This window comes from Rhinolophus sinicus, chromosome 2 (genome assembly GCF_057876585.1).
Source record: "Rhinolophus sinicus isolate RSI-liver-muscle chromosome 2, RSI-T2T, whole genome shotgun sequence".
In the NCBI taxonomy this organism is placed as follows: Eukaryota; Metazoa; Chordata; class Mammalia; order Chiroptera; family Rhinolophidae; genus Rhinolophus; species Rhinolophus sinicus.
In genome coordinates this window covers 176,715,113-176,733,308 of record NC_142502.1, presented here as the reverse complement: position 1 = coordinate 176,733,308, position 18,196 = coordinate 176,715,113, and the positions used below count along the sequence as shown (strand labels likewise).

General features: G+C 36.2%; 1 pseudogene; it reads left to right on the top strand.

Moving 5' to 3' along the window:
• LOC109455741 (E3 ubiquitin-protein ligase Mdm2-like) overlaps positions 1-17,692 on the top strand; it is a 44,590-nt pseudogene extending 26,898 nt beyond the window's left edge.
• The last annotated feature ends 504 nt before the right edge of the window (positions 17,693-18,196 follow it).

Genomic DNA, 18,196 nt, shown 5'->3' with positions numbered 1-18,196 from the left:
CTTATGGAAAAATAAGGCAACTAGTCACTGAACTCACAGTAAATGAGTACCTAGTAGGAACCTGAAGTTAGGTTTACATCTCTCCTAAATCTGCATCCTTACCAATTTCAGTAAACTTTCTCTATGGAGTAGAATACTCACACATATAAGCTGCTGAAGCGCTCTTAGTAGGACTAAGACCATACAGCACTTGATCAGAAATATTAGTCGTGCCAAATACAAAAATAAGTCTGAATCATGGAACCTATGAGATGCCCAACTGAGCCTGCCTGACGACACCAAGTGTGTCCCAACAGGTCTGAAGCCTCAGCAGACAGGGGAGTCAAGACCACCTATCTCCTGTACAACACTCCTTTCTGCCTTTGTATACCCTATAGCTATGTAATGGTAAACCCAAAGCCCTGATTAATCAATATAGTCTAGGTAGTGAAGGGGAAAAAAAAAAATCTTAAAATCTTACAAGCTGTTCAAGAAATAATGAACATAATTCAGAGATCTGGAGTAAAATGCAAAACCTGGGTAACAGTTTGAGGAAAATAATGAGGAGGATGCTACAATGAGCACAAACAATACTACAAACTTTGAGAAGCTTTTGTCCTTGGGAAATCCCATAATGACCTTGGAAGCAGCCTTGGACTACCAGATGCGTTTCCTTTGTGGCACTGACATCTAGCTATCTATGGAATAACTCTGAAATTTTACTATTTGGAAATAGACTTTATGCAAAACAACAGATAATAAGATGATAGTGTATTTTTGGTTGCTTGTTTTTTTTCGTCTCTGATCCAGTCAAATCCTTGGCATCAAGCAGTTGGGGGGAAAGCAGAAAAAAAAAAAAAATTAAAAACTAGCCTAAGCTTTTAATGTAATTATCTAAAATTATCTAGATTAAACTTGAATATATCTACTGTACCTCATTAAGCACACTGTTCCACTGCCTGCCCTTTCTATCTGAAAATGTTCTCTCATTTTCAAATTGAATTTCTCCCCCATTAACTTACTGCTTAGGTATATTTTAATGGCTTTCCTTTCAACATAAGCCTACTTGTTTTGGCCTTAAAATTATCTCATTTCATTGTATAAAGCCCAGCTTCGTTTCTAATTTTCCGTAATTGTGTCCATTTCTTGGTGAAAAATGTAAGCCCAAACAAAAGGCCTCTAACACTGACCTGTCATTTCCAATTCTTTCTCTTCCAGACACTGGCTGTTAATTTTCCCTACCATAGTGCCTGTCCGTTCTCTTTCTACAAATACTGTTACAACTAACACAGGGAATCATTGGCACCTCGCTGTGTGAGGTCATCTCCTGATAGGAAGCTGACAGCTTCACGCAGCTGTAGGCAGTGCGGGTGTAGTAACCTTCAGGGAACCCATCACCTGTTGCTTCTGAGTAAAAGCCTAAGGAGACCTGCAATCCTCGACTTGCTTTTCCATTAACTAGACATTCACTGACTGGAAGCTTTGTCACATAGAAACTCTGGGGGAAAAAAACACATTTTATTTCAGTCCTCAACATATATTCCCTTCACACACACACACACACACACACACACACACACACACACACTCCTACTCACAGGCATTCTCACTCTCACACACACACACTATGAAATTCACATATCTTACAATATTATATGATACATTCTGTACACAGGCACACATGCCTACACACAGTGTCGTTTAGAACGTATTTGGAAACGACTCGTCGATACTTTTCAATATTTGATTTGTGTCAATTAGCCCTTGGGAGTGGGGCACGATTGGCAGAATACACTACAAGTAGAGGAACGAGCTTGTCTAAAGACACCATGTGCTGAAAGGACCTTGAAATTTAGCAAAACCTGGGAAGGTAAGTACATCTGGCACAGAACACACACACACACACACACACACACACACACACACACACACGCAATGAGTTTGCAGCTGTAACTTGGAGTAGAACTGAGAAGAACCTTATGCGCCAAGCCTCAGATCCTGGATGCAATCCAGACACATGATGTATGAATCAAGCCTCTGTACTTTATCCAAGTGCTACAAAACACATGAACACCATTTCAAATAAAACAAAACGTATTAACCATTTTTACACACATACACAATATTCTTAGTTAAATGCTTTTCCTTACAGTCCCTTGCTCAATGGTCCATAAATCACAGAAGGAAATTAAAAAGTACCTGTGCAATAATAGGACACGTTTTAAGGTGATTATCATTATAAGAATGAGGAAACCAAGACTCAAGTCATCTAAGTGAATTTCAAGTTTACACAATTCTACTGCATTGATTCCACTGCAGCTTGGATGCTGCCACACCCAGCTGGAGAAGGTCGATAAAGATGAGGGTTGACTTTTGAAAGTGGGTCTCTGTGGAGATGTACCAAAATTTTGAAGTTCCCATAGAATGACCAGGCACCAGAATAAAGAAGCACAGAAGTGTCAAGATTAATGTTACACCCAGATTCAGAAAAAGACTTTGACAGAAATGTTTGCTAGGGTATCATTTATAATGAGGAAAAAATAGAAATAATATGTGTGTTGCTAAATGTGAAGGCTAACTAAATAACATGCATCATGTATTCGAATATCGTGTGGGCATTAGGAACAATTTTTAATTAAATGTAGAAAAGTTCACCAGATTATGTTAAAATAAAAAATGTAAAAATTACTCCAAAAACAAAATCAATGAAGAAAAACTATACACATAGTCCCACTCAGTATGCTATCAAATATAACTATCATTTACCCATTCATCTAACCCTCTCTTATTTATTGATGTCTGTAACTAATTATGTTTTCAATCTATCTACTGGGCATGTACAGGAGATAGAAACACATTAATTGGATATTAGGGTTTCTCTTCCCCTTTTGAATAATTTGTTTTTCTCCACATATCTTCTAGTGTGATAGAGAAATTAGTGAGGGAACTCACACTACACGCGTCTGTAAGGTAGATCATTTTTCCTCCTCCATAAAATCTGCATAGTAGTCTATTGTCTTGTATTCCAATGGCAAGTGACAAATCAGGGCACACAAACCTAACAACACAATAATAAGTCAATAAGCATTTGCTACACATTTACTATGTGCTGGGCAAGGGAGATGCCCTGTGTTCATGGAGTCAAGTGATGTCTATATATGATAAAACATGAAATATCAATACAAAAGTAATGAACGGCATAATGGGGCAATGTAAGGTATTTGGAGCCTACATATTAAGAACACAGAATCTGGTTTAGGAAGAAGTCAAAGACAAATTATAGAGGAAGGGCTAGTGTGACTCACATTTTTAAGCGATCTAAGTAATACACTTACAGAAAGAAAGACCAGGATGCATGAAGGCTGTGGAATGAGAGACCCCTGACATACTTGAGGAACTTAATGCTATTGAGATTGGGCCATAAAGTGCATGTTTTATGGGGAAAGACTAAGAAGATGAGGCTTTAGAAAGTGGGCAGTGACAAATTTTAAATGTTCCTAGAAGCATGTAAAGAAACTTGGGATCTATCCACCAGACAGTGAGAAAACATAGAAAGATTTTAGGATTTTAATAGAGCTAGTTGAGGGGCATCGCCAGGTCAACATTTTAGTGGGTTTATGCTGGCTGCATCGTAGAATGCTGATTGACTGTAAACAAGATGGGATGGAGGGAAATCTGCCATGTAGGAGTCTGATTCAATAGTCCCATAAAGAGATGATTGTGGGCTTGATTATTGTAGTAAAAACAAAACTGAAGGGAAAATTATAATCTATAGACATTAGAGGCAATGATATAAATAGAATGGTGAGAGCCCAATTATGACTAGATTGCTTTCTTGAGAGAGTTTGGACAAGATATAAGTAGTTAGAGGTGAAAAGAAAGCTTTTTTATATGAAAATTCTAAAGTATCATTTAAAAATATCTTGTGAATTTTAGTGCTCACCTGACAGAATGTATAGAAGCACCAGTCCTGGGGCTCTCAAACAAAAACATGTTTTGTTTGTGTGTGTATATATGGGGAGGAGCTAATTGGGAAATTTGGGGGCCAAAAAAGAGAGGATGATCTACAGAAATCTGTGGAGAGATGTGGGAAGCATCCTCTCGGGTGTTTCCCAGAAATAATGAGCAGGCATGCACTTGGAAGTTATTCCTCCTTGTGCTGCGGAGATGTAGGAGATGAAATTGGAAGTGCTTAGAAAAAATGCAATTGTGGCATAGATGCAATCCCTACTTCTCAGTGACATTTGGGTACATCTGTATTTTTCCAGTTTTCTACAATAAGCAGATATCATAAGAGCCTTGACATTTACAAGGGATAAATCCCAAGATCTTTGCAAATTTCTAGCTCTGCAAATACAGAAAAGTTTGTATAGTATCTTGACTTTCTCAAAAATTACATTCCCTTCAAGAGAAATAAGTTTCTAGTGCATTTCCATGATCAGCAGGTCTTATTGCTTCTAACTACAAAATATATGTGGAATCCATCCTCACCTTTCACACTATGACCATTCTAGTCAAAACTAAATCATCTTTTTTTGAAGAACCACAATAACCAATAAAAGTATTATCCCTGTTTCTATTTTTGACCTTCACATAGACTATTTACAAAATGTATATCAGATGTCATTCCTCTGTTGAACATCTCTAAACTCTTTCCATTGCTTTTAGAAAAGTAATGCCCACACTCACACTGCTATGCATTTAAAACAATCCTTTATAATTTAGACTTCCTACATTTAGAATTTTTCTTGTACTACCTTTTCCTGTGTCTAACATGCTTCAACCACACTGGCCTTCGAGAGCACAAATTGACAATAACCAGCAAATAGCCCAACTGAGGAAAAGATTCAAATTCATACATAGAAATACTGAAAACAATTTCCAGTCGTAGATAGTCAGAAGTGATCACTGTTTTTAGTCAGCACGAGCTAAATTATGCTGCTTTAACAGATCATCACAAATCTTCTTGGCTTCACACAACAATGCTAATTTCTTGTTTAGAAAAGTTCACCCTGGGAAACTCAGTAGCAGCTCTCTTCCATCCAGCCTGCTACACTCTTGGGACATGGCCATCAAAACAGCTGAAACAGCAGGATAATGAGATTGGAAACTACTCAGGGTATTTTGCTGCCTCTGTTTGAAAGTGATGCATTTTATTAGCCACAAGCAGTCAGATAGCCTCACCTCACTGTAAGGAGGTTGGGAAGTACAGTTCCTGTACGTCCGGGAAGGAAAGGACAAAGGGATACTGATGAGCTTTGGTAAATTATACTACAGTTTGTTCTCCCACTTCTAATAGATTCAGTTTAATCTTCCTGCAGAATTCACACCAACTTGCCAAGGTTCACACCAACAAGACCATCCAGATCTCATCCAGCAACGATCTCAGGATTAGGGATTATGCGCTTGTCATCTCTCCACCAGATCTGGATGCAGCTCCTCTTAGGCTGGAAACCTATGAACTTTATCAACAAAGAATTGTTCCATCTATAATGGAACTTGCATCCAAACCCTGCTCTGCCTAATACCATTCACACTTAGTGCACAATGCTGTGATACACCCAGGATAATTGTAATAAACCTTCTCATTTTGAAAGGAGAAGGAGAGATCCATAGCATTCTTCTGTCCTTAGAAATTCTGAAATCCCACCGGGCAGACATGGCATGAACCACCTATCTTGAGCGTAGGGGATATTCCTTGATGAGACCCTTATCCTGTTCTGAAAGAGGTTCCCTTTATAACAGTTTCTCAACCCATTACCTACCGAAAGAAGCACAGGAGCCCAAGGATCACTTTGACAATGAATGCTAACATTTATTGGGTATTTTCTATCTGATAAAAATTATATTAAGCAATTGCATGCATTTAATCCTCGCAATGGCCTTTTGAAATTGCATTACAAATATTCCTATTTAAATTGCCCAGTGTTGCATAATTCATCTATAATGCAACTGGCATCCAAACCCCGCTCTGCCTAATACCAATCAGCAATGTTTCCTTTACGTCTATTTGTTTCATACCCCTGAGTTAAAGCAATTGTTTTAGGAATTTTTAGAAGTAATTCTTGAAGTAGTTGAACATAATCAACATTTTTGACAAATGCAAAGGTCATTTTCAAGTCTCAAAGAATCACAGGTTTTTTCAGTCTAGATTTCAAGTTTCTTTAGCAACACAATACAATAAGCATCCCTTGATATCCATGGGGGATTGGATACAGGACTCCCCACTCCCACCGCCGGCAGATACTAAAATTCTCAGATGATTAAATCTCTTATATAAAATGGCATCAGGTTTGCATACGAGCCTACCACCTCCTCCTGTATACTTTAAATCATCTCTAGATTACACATAATACCTAATACAATGTAAATGCTGTGTAAATAGTTGTTATACCATATTGTTTAGGAAATAATGACAAGAAAAAAAAATCTGTACGTGTTCAATACAGACACAACTATAGCAGGCTAACTACACAGTACACGTAAGCAACTAACTATGCAACTTTTTTATTTTCTGAATATTTTCCATTTTATTGAATCCATGGATGTGGCACCTGTAGATATGGAAGACCAGATGTATAAACACACACACACACACACACACACACACACAACACACACACAGTAGAGCACTTAAATATTTGAATCCATTCAGATCCATGTAGTAGGACCCATACCCAGAGATGCTTCAAAAATAGTCTTTACAGTTTCTCAGGTGCAGTATTTTTTCCTGTTTATTTTTTTCCTCTTACTTTTCTTTATCAACTTACTGAGTCTATTTGGAATGGCAGATGAAAAGCCTCTACCATAAGTCTTATGTTTACCTCAAGATATTTTAAATATTGGTATTAATTTATTGGGCATTGACCCTTAATCTGATTTTTTTAAGGCACTTAAGTCTTTTAAGAAAATTTAAGAAAAGGTGGGAAGGCCTTTAATTTAATCATTGTTGCATGGCTGAGTTTTTATAGATTTTTCACATTCAAATCTTTATTATATCATCAATTACAGTTTGGGATCAAAAGCAGTCAGCTTCATCATTATTGCAAAACCTGGAATGTTTGTAATTCTACCATTCCATGCTATTCTTTTCTGAGCTCATCACTTTCTTGAAATGTGTGGTCAATTTCATTTAAAACACACTAATAAAATTCTATTTTCTAACCTTTTTCTCTAGACTCTCAGGTCAACCAGACAAGTTCATCATTTACATTATCTAGCTCTCAAATTACCCCCCGACAAGAGTTTTACCATTCTACCATAAATGTTCTGCCAGTTTTTAATGTAAACCACCATATTTTCAGGCACCTATAACAGCAATGTCACATATTTCAGGTTTTTGTTGTGACACCACTCCACTTCTAGTACTATTTTCTATATTAATTAGGGCAATGTCTTGGAGGTCCCTAAGATCATCCACAGGTTAGTGATTCACTAAAAGGACTCATAGAACTCAAAAGTCGTCATACTCACGGACATGGTTTATCACAGTGAATAGATGCAAAGCAAAATCAGCAAATTGTGCAACACACAAAGTTTGGAGGAAACCAGGAGCCAAGCTCCTCAGAGTTTTCTCCCAAGGGAGTCACCCAAGACACACTTAATTCTTCCTGCTATAAATGGTAGTAATGCGTGCGAAGTGCTGTCTACTAGGGAAGTTTGCTTGAACCTAAGAGTCTGAGATTCGACCACATAAACACACAATGCCTCTGTGACTGACTACAGTTACCAAAACTACAGACTGCCCAAAAGAAAGTAGGTGTCTACCATACAGTACATTGTTTGCACAAACTATCGGGACAAACTGGTACAGTTTCCTTCAAAGCTCTAGACATGCAAACCATTTTTATCAGTTAAAACACTCCAAACACTCAATTCACAGTCACCCACCAAGGGCCAGTTAAGAAAAATAGGCTCTTCTGGGAAGGTGTAAGTTTTAAGCAACTAAGACCTGATGAATTAACTCTTTCTTGCACATGCATGTTAGAATATACCACGATAACAATAAAAAGAACCCTTAACTTCATTGTCTTAATAAAGCAAAAGCATTTCTCCACCACCACCCACTCCATTTACATAAAGGTTACTGAAAGTCAGGAGGACTCTCCAAGGCACTTGATCACTCAATAACCTGTGCTGCTTCGGTCCTTTGGTTCTGCCATGTGAGCAAAAGGCTTTGTCTGCCACAGCTGTGGCAGAGGAAGTAGAGACTGGAGAACCCCATGGGCCGCTTCATTGTATCAGCAAGTAACTTGTGTTATTTTTGTTTACATTTTTGGGTCCTCACAGGGCCCACCTAACTGAAGGGACAGAGATTTCAGACTCATATATGCGCAAGACAGAACAAAGATCCAGTTATCCATAAGAACTACTGGTGTCCACCATATTTACAAATTATCAATATTGTGGATGTTAAACTTATGAATAACAGAGAAGTCATACATGTAGTTTGTGGTCAGAAAAACCATTTTAAAAATTAGGGGAGGAAATGATCAAAGTAAAGAAAGATCAGTATGGTAAATTAGATAGAACACAGAATTCAGTATCAGATTTGAAACAAATGTCTTCCCCTTAGTAGTTACATGACTTTGGCTAAATCATTTCACTGTTTTTAGCCTCAATTGCTATAGTGAAAAGCAGGGGTAATGATAACTATGTCTTAGGTTTGGTGAATGATTCAATGAAATAATGCTTATAACACACCCAGCACCTTTCCTGGAACAACTTAGGCCTCAACGTATATCTGTTGTCTCATGCTCGCTTCAAGGCTGGGATCGTCACCGTTCTTCTGCCAATCCATTATTCCTTAATTAAAGAAACATTTATTGAATTCTTACCATACAGAATTCTTACCATATGAATTCTTCTACTTGCTTAGGATTGAGTGGTGAACAAACCAGATTTTTGCTTTCTATATTCTCTGATAATGTGATATCCAAAGGAGCAGAGCCGGAGACAACTTTTTCGAGTGGGAATAACATGTGAAAAGAGACAAATTTGATGGATGAGCTTCAAAGTGTTGGTGGAACTAAAGAGTAGCTTGAGCTTAGTAACCATCAGGGAGCATGACAGGAGAGAAGCTGGCAGGAAGGCACGGGCCAGAAGGCAGAGGTCTTTTTAAACATCAGTAAAGGGTCTGGATTCATTCTCAGGGTAGCTGTGACCAAGACACAGGGGCCATGGCAAGGAGTTGATGAGGAATCTTGTGGGCAGGTGATGAGGGCTCTGATACCACGACTGGCAATTTAAAGTCTCATTACGTCTCTTCAAAAAACAGATCCGGCTCAGCCCAAGCAGCCCAGGACCCTTTTTTTTTTTTTTTTTTTTTTTTTGGCTTGACCAAATGTGATCATTAGTTGATTCACATTTTTCTTAACTCATTTCTTCCAGGCCATTGGTCCATGTAGCCTGGTCCAACCATGATAAAATTTTCAGTCCAGTGAATAAACTCCCTTTCACTGCCTCTCTGACTGTCCCTTGTGCAATTTCCCGTGTGTTTCTTCCATTTGGTTCCTAGTCATGCCTCTGTTACTGTTTTCATTATTTAAAAAATGGAGAGGATGTGTTTCTGCTGAAGTTGCCCGATCTTGTTTTCACTCGATTGGACTCCAAAGTGTGCTGTCTGGGTGCTGGCAGATGAATGAGGCAGAAAAGCCACTGATTTGATTTCCCTTTAAAGTTTTAGGTCTTTCACTGCTTGCCTGGTTTTGTTTTCTCTTCTAACAGTGCATCTAAATATGTGCCTTTTCCTTCACTCTCTTGAGGTAATGCTTTTTATTGCTTTTACCGGTAACATTTGCCTTTGATGGTTTCTGGATATGTGTTTAAGGTCAAAGCTGTTCTGTTCCGTGCTTAGTTATCATGTCTGTGCTTTAACTTCGTTATTTCCTTTTGTTCTGTGATTTTTCTTTTTTTTGGCTTATTTTTTTTGGCTCACTTTTCTTAGTGATTCCTTGAGTTAGAGTCTCACAATAGTGTTTTTTATGTAAACTTTTTGGCCTCCATAACTTTTAGTGTGTCAGATTGTATCCTATTATTGGTATTTGGAAAGAGAAATACCGCGTCACAGAAACTCAATATTTCTGCATAGGTTTTATTGTTTTACTCCTGTTTTAATATGCAATAAGCAATTAGCTAGTATAGACTGGCCTAAATCATGTCTCCACTCAAGCCCAGAACAACTACTCAGCTGTCTCTGTTGATGCACAGTAAATCTACGAAGCTTAATTAAATAAGTGTCTTCAGGATTTTTTTTAATCTTATTAAATTTATTGGGGTGACATTGTTTAATAAAGTTATGTGTTTCAAGCGTATAATTCTATAATATATCATCTATATATCTCATTGTGTTCACCACCCAGAGTCAGTTCTCCTTTCGTCACCATATATTTGACCCTCTTTACCTACTTCTACCACCGTCACCCCCTTACCTTCTGGTAACCACCATATTATTGTCTCTGTCCTCAAGTTTTTGTTGGTCTCATTCATTTGTCATTTTCAGTTTTATATCCCATATATGAGTGAAATCATATGGTTCTCAATTTTTTCCTGTCTGACTTATTTTACTTAGCATGATAATCTCAAGATCCATACATGTTGTCACAAATGGCAGTATTTCATCCTTCCTTATGGCTGAGTAATATTCTGTGGTATGTATGTACCACATCTTCTTTATCCAATCATTTGTCAAAGGACACTTTCATTGTTTCTATGTTAGCCAGCGTGAACAATGCTGCAATAAGCATAGGGGTGCATTTATCTTCACAAATAAATATTGGCAAATTTTTCAGATAGATACCCAGAAGAGGGATTTCTGGGTCATATGATAACTCTATTCTTAATTTTTTGAGGAACCTCCATAATGTTGTTCATAGTGGCTGTACCAATTTATATTCCCACCAGCAGTTTACGAGGGTTGCTTTATCTCTACAATCTTTCCAACATTTGTTATTACTTGTCCTGTGGATAATGGCCATTCTGACAGGTGTGAGGTGGTATCTCATTGTGGTTTTGATCTGCATTTCCCTAATAGCTAGTGAAGTTGAGCATCTTTTCATATATCTATTGGCCATTTGTATGTCTTCTTGGGAGAAGTGTCTGTTCGGGTCCTCTGCCCATTCTTTATTTGGACTTTTTTTGGTGTCTCTCTCTCTGTGTGTGTGTGTGTGTGTGTGTGTGTGTGTGTGTGTGTGTGTGTGTGTGTGTGTTTGAGCTATATTAGTTTTTTTTAATATATATTTTGGATATTAATCCCTTATTTGGCCTCAAAAGGAAGGGAAGTAAAAGCAAAAATAAATGAATGGGACTATATCAGAGTACAACGTTTCTGCACAGTTTTCCGGAAATTTAAGATAATTTTCTAATTGTTATTGACCCTTGACTTCCCAGAAATCACAACTACCACAGGGACTTGAGATAGTGTTTCATGTCTATGGTGGGGGCAGGATGCACTCAAATTGCACGATTATGGAAGAATATCTTCCTAGATCAATATTTTCAATATCTGTACATTATATATCATCCATTGTACATCCATGTACATTATATACCATCCATTATACATTATATATCATTTGTTATTTCCTTCTTTTAATTTTTTTAAGGACACCTGCTTTCCTTATTAATTAGTTTATCCTTAATTCTATATACTGTGTTTTGTAACAATATTTATAGTTTAGGTTTCACTAAATCATGTGCAGTTTTCTTGCTTGAATATATTTTTCAGTGGAACACAGTTGACTTCTAAGGGTATGCACCATTGCTTTTTCATGTAGGTTTTCTTCAAATTTGACCCCAGGTTTCAAATAAACATTTAAAGTTTGTCATAAAATATAATTATTTCTCTAGTTCTTTCTAAAATGTGCTGGTTGAAGAGTGGTATTGAAACAATTATAGATATTAATATTTAATGGCTTTATAGTCCATTCTGTTTAAATGCATATATGTTGGTCATTATAAAAATAATATAACCACAGTATAAAATTATTAGAAATAGAAAAAAGGGACTGATTCCATATTAATCTATTTATACTATCTGAATACAAACACTGCTTGCACTTCAGGTCATACAGGTTCAGTTTCTGAGACGCTTGTCATGTTCCTGCATACCCAGAACTAACTAGATCTGGGGAATATGAAGAACAAATGGAACAGTCTCTGAGTTCCCAGGAGTTCCCAGTGGAGATGGCATACTCCTACAAAGTGTACAAAGAACCATTTCAGAATGAAGTGTCAGACTTGAGGATATAGCTATTAGATGTTCATGGAAAGGGCACAGAAACAGATTCTTAGGAAACATAATTCCTGGATTTTTATCTTAAAAGATAACTTGGGCTAAAATGAGACAGGGAGGGTAGGAAGGTCATTCCAGGAAAAAGAAACACATGAATCGGGGCACATGTCACAGCTTCATTTGGGGTACTCACTGTTCTGAAATATAACCTAAATGATGAGAAATGTTAGAAATTAAATTTTTGGCCTATTGCAATCTAGTCTGTGCATGCTTTGCACATAGTTTTAATTAAAAAATACGTACATATAGAGCTGTATTGATTTTTATACACATATATATGTGTGTATATACACACGAGTATATGTGTGTATATATCATCATATTTAATATAAAGTCATCTGGCTATACATTATTTCACTGAACACTTATTGTTAAATAAGTATTATTAAATCTTATTACTGTTAAATAAATTAAATAATATGATGGCTACGACTCAAATTAATATCAGTAATGCTAGGTTTTTGGTTTGTGGGTGTGTGTGAGTTTGTAGTCTGGATTACTCCTTTAGGCTATGTTCCTAGGCTTGCATATATTCTAACAGTATAAAACACCCTTATTGTTCTTGATATATATTAGAAATTAATAAAAGAGTTTTTACCAATTTAACCCCCCACCTGCAATGCAAGTTTAGATGCCTGCGTTGTCCGACATCCACTCCCAACACTGGAGATTTTTCCCCGTTCAATTTTGCTAACTTATTTGGAAGACTATTTCTTAGCCTTTAGAATCAGACCCTTGTGGTACAAAGAGAATTATTCTCATGTCTTAATGATGTTATGAGGATTAATTTAAGTAATGAATGAAAATTGCTTAGCACACTGGCACATATAAATGTACGATAAATTATAGCTATCGTGTTATTATTATCTCTTCGACTACTAAAGATGATCTTAATCTATTTTTTCTCTTCCTGGATCTATTGGAGAATTAATAACTTAATGAATACTTAATGCTCATATTAGAAAGCATTTTCACTTCATACCAGTGATTAACGACCAGCTCACAGAGCCCACAACTATGATGAGGTACAAAAAGTAATGTGATCATCCCAAACCTCCCAAAACATAGCAGTCTACGTAGACCCTTTAGGTTTAATACAGTTTAGTCAAATTCAAAGGAAGGGGCAAAAAATTAAGGTGGCCCAATGGACTTACTACATCTTGGGTCAGGAAAAGGATTCTTACCTCTGTTTCTTATAGCCAACAGCTTCTCTTATACTAGAAATTATCCAAAAATGGAAGTGAATTGTCTTAAATACAAGTTTTGTTTAAAAAGAGTAATGGGTGGTGGAGAGTGTGTACTGCTCAGATATGAAGAGATTGAACACTAAGTACCTGCGTATAACATTGATATTGCCCAAAAATGTTGGGCTGAGGTATAAAAACAATTAAATAAAAGCAACATTATTTTAAAAATTCATCTGGTGTTAGTTATAACTAACTATAACTGGTATGTTTGGTTTTCTTTCGTGAGTAGACCAAGTTCTGTCTTCTACTGTTGTCAGGTTTATTGAAGTATAATTTATGTATACTAAAATTTACCCTTTTTAACTGTTTCTCTCAAAGTATTTGTCCATTTAACCTTAGACATCAAATTTATAATTTTGTTCATAATGATCCTTTATACTTTTAATGTCTGTAGGATCCAAGGCGATGTTCCCTCTCCTATTCTTGATATTGGTAATTTGTGTCTTCTCTTTTTTTTCCTTAATCAGTGTGGCCATAGTTTTGTCAATTTTGTTACTGATCTTTTCAAAGGCCCAGTTTTGCTTTTATTGATTGACACTATTTCTTTTGTATTTTCAATCTCACTGACGTCTGCTTTTTTCTTTATTATTTCTTTTTGCTTTGAATTTAATTTGCTCTTCTTTTTTCAGTTTCTTAGGTTGAATCTCTAAAGACTGAGTTGAGGCATTTCTTTGTTTTCCTAATGCTATATAATTTTTAAGTACTATTTAAGCTGCAACACATAAATGTTGACATATATTTTGACTTTTGTTTAATTGAAGATATTTTCTAATTTTCCTTTTGGTTTCTTCTTTGACACAGGATTTATTCAGAAGTATGCTTTTAAGTTTCTAAATATTCAAGAACATTCCAGTTATTTTCTATTGATTTATAGTTTCATTCCATTATTGTCTGAGGACATATGTTATACATTTTCATTCTAGAATTTGTGTGTCACAAAATATATATGATGAACAGTGTGTGTGCACTTGAAAAAAATGTGCATTCTGTGTTGTTGGGATTCTACCCATGGTCCTAAAAATATCATTAGGTCAAGTTAGTTGATAATGTTGTTCAGGTCTTTTGTTTACTGATTTTTCACTTTACTTGTTCCATGAATTACAGAGATACATCCAACTATAATTGTGGATTTTAGACTAGTCATTATTAAGACACCAGGTGTAGTGGTAGTGATTCTTAATATTTAATGGATTAGCAAATTTTCATTTATTTATTTAGACCCACATAATGTGTCTGCTGAAGCTTAAATTGAATGCAATTTGGGCTTTAGTCAAAATAAGAAGTATCAGATACTTTTCATTGAGCAGCATGTAATAATAATTATGTATGTGTTCAGGCATAATTTAATCATAGACATATTTTGGTATTTCAGGATCTATTGCTATTTAAGAAACTTTTTAAATATCACTAAACAAAAGGCAAAACAATATAATTCTTCTGACATTAATATCTTGGGTGATGCTTTTCAGGAAATTCCCATTTTAAGCTGTAAAAGGGACGTTAGCCTAAATGAGATTTTAAACATCTTTCCTTTCTGTGACATCATTCTCATCATCAAATCAACATATTTACTTTATTTATAATTTGTTTAATACCTGTTTTGAGGGCCTACCACTTTTCTTCCATGAGGCAACTTACTAAATTGAGCCTTCTTTTGCCAGGTGTAAAGTAAGAGAGTATCCACAGACCTAATTATATACTAGGAAGTTGTAATAAATTGAAAAGCAAATAGAATATGTATTTGGCACTAGAATTGTAACCATTTGCTAGAACTGTAACCAGTCAAGGATTGTACACAACCAAGTTGATATTATAATGATTAATATCAAGCAAAAACACTGGCATGCTAATGAAAGTTGCTACTTCTCTCTGAACCACAAAAAACCCCCCAGAAACTTAGTTACACCTGTACTATCACTTTGTATAAGTCTTTGAATGATCTTATGTTGTTACTAACTCAACATTTCATGATCTTTCCTTCCCTAGGTTGCTAATTAAATCAGTGACTGAATTCTTTAATTCATACCAAGGCAATCAGGAATTTCCATTTCTTCTCTACTAGTTCCTTCACATAATTCCACAGTTTCTTTTTCTAGAATCTCCAAGAAGCAAGATTGAATTAATTTAATGGATTACCTTTAGAGCCATGGATAAGACTAATTTGCTAAGACTTTGGCCAACTGGTATCTATCTGAATGGAAGATGATTTGATTGGTCAAAAATGAGCTAGTCAGTCTCCTAATGTGGTTTTTGATAAATCCACTCCAATGATCTGAATTTGTGCAACGTATTTGAAAAAGAAATCTAACTTGTGAAACATGGATTCTTATTTTTTATCCATAGAGGATTAGTGCAGAGAAAATTAAGTTCCTTCATCTAAGTAAGTACTTCAGGGAACAACTCACCTATCAATGTATGGGAAAGTTTCAGCCTGTAACTTACCAATTTCATTAGCATTAATGGGAGTTTTGTGTGAAATCCTCTGTGAATCATTGCTTTAGGAAATCTATAAGAGTTTGTTGATTACCTTTATTTTGTAATGGCTCTATTCTCCAGTTCCAATTTTTAACGCATTAAGCTTGCAATAGATGCTAAATTCTGAAAAGAACCAAACTTGGACTTTTGAAGGTAATTAAATCAGAATAGTATTGCACAGAATCATTCATTATTGTGAATGTTAGATGCTTTATGCATGTTAGGTCCCCAATGTTCTACTGGCTTGCTGTCTACAGTATGTAAAAACTCAAAGTTGAACTTCTAGACTTCACCTAATTATGTTTTATTTATGTATACTCATTTATGGATACTCTATTCTACTAAAGTCCTTTTTCCCCTCATTGCTGGACCATGAATTCTACACACACTTGGATGACCTTTTGAATACCATGCTCTCTACTTTAATTGGCCTCATAATTTCCAATGACCTTTACTTAGTATGCGAAGAGAATTTGTATCCAAATCTGAACAATTTTGAAAATGAAAGAGAGAATTGGTGGAAGAGGTGGGGCCTGGGTGTGCACATGCAAATATCAATTAAGGCACACTGGGGGACCTCAGGGTCCTGGGCTTCTTCTGGGATCTGTATGACCTATGTGGTGGGAAGAAAGATGGAGAGAGCAGCCAAGCCAGATAGACATGCCCAACCCCTCCTCCAATCAAGGTCCTCAAGCTTCCACATCTAGGAGCCTGCTTCTCGGGACTTAGTGCATTTGAGCGCCCCAAGGCTTGTAGTATAGAGTGTTTGGGGAATTCAGAGGAAGAAGAGTGACTTCTGATTAGAAGAAAATTTGGATGAATTATCTGGTGCATAACAAAGAAAGCACCAGAAATCTGATAGTGCCCTCCTTTCATTGAGGAAAGCCTTGCTTTGTGTGTAAAAGGGGAGATGTATTGTGAAAGAAGCAGCAGCCATGAATCCACAGAGACTCCATCAAATCTGGATCTTGGTGGTGGGTAGGTGAACATTCTGGTGGTTGAATCAGGATTCAGGTTCATATTAATTCACTGAGGAATTTGAAGTTGAGTCTCAATTCAAAAGATAATAGCCTTAGTGCAGACGAATAACTCTCAGAGGAAGAGGAGGAGGTAAATTGAGTTACTGTGTATTAGGCAGGGGAGCATGATATAGATTCAATTGAAGAATATCTTAAAATTTCCTTAGCCGGCTAGTGGTAGTTTATGAAATGAAATGAATCCTCCTCTTTACCACATTGCAATAGATGTTGGCCCCTTCTGAGAATTGGCTTCCTGAAGATAAACAGAAAGATAAAAGGAAAATGTATGAGAAAGCCAAACTAGAAAACTCAACACAAGTAGACAAGAGCTTTGATATTCCTGATTATGAAAAAGAAAAGAAAAAATACACTGATTGCTTCCCAAGAGTCGTATGTTGAAGAAAATGATGATAAAAAAAACCACACAAGCCTCACAATCCCAAGAAATAAGCACCATTCTCAGGCATCAAATTCTAAAATCACCACTTTACAGCAGCTGAGATGTCAATGGGTTTCAGTGGGAAGAAACACAGGACAAAGAAGAAAATATGGCATCTAGTTTTCCCCTTAAAGCCATTGATCCCTGTGTAATTTGCCAAGGCCGACCTAAAAACAGTTGCAGTATCCATGGCAATACAAGACATCGTGTGGCATGTTCGAATGTGCCAAGAAGACTTTAAAAAGTATGCAAGATAAGTTCTGGAGATTGGCTGTACAACCTAGGGGATCTAGTTAACAATACAATATTCTGCACTTAACAGTATGTTAAGGATAGATCTCATGTTAAGTGCTCTTAACACACACATAGACAAAGACACAAAAGCACACAAGGAAATTGTTGGAGATGATGGATATGTTCAATGCCTTGATTAAGGTGGTAGTATAATGAATGTATGCATATGTCCAAACTCATAAAAATCTATGCATTAAACATATGCAAATTTTTATCTATCAATTATTCCACAATAAAGCTTTAAAAAAGACAGAAGTAAGCTTTGCCCAGTAGGAAGATAACCAATTCAAATGACCGTGCTTACTTATTTCCCCTAGTTGACTTGTTCATAAGAGTAGAATTACATGTTTCTAACAAGATAACCCTAAAGATTTAGAGAAACAAGAAATATATTTTTATTTATTTTTCATATATCAAAGCAAGGAAGTATCTGTTCATGCATATGTCTTCT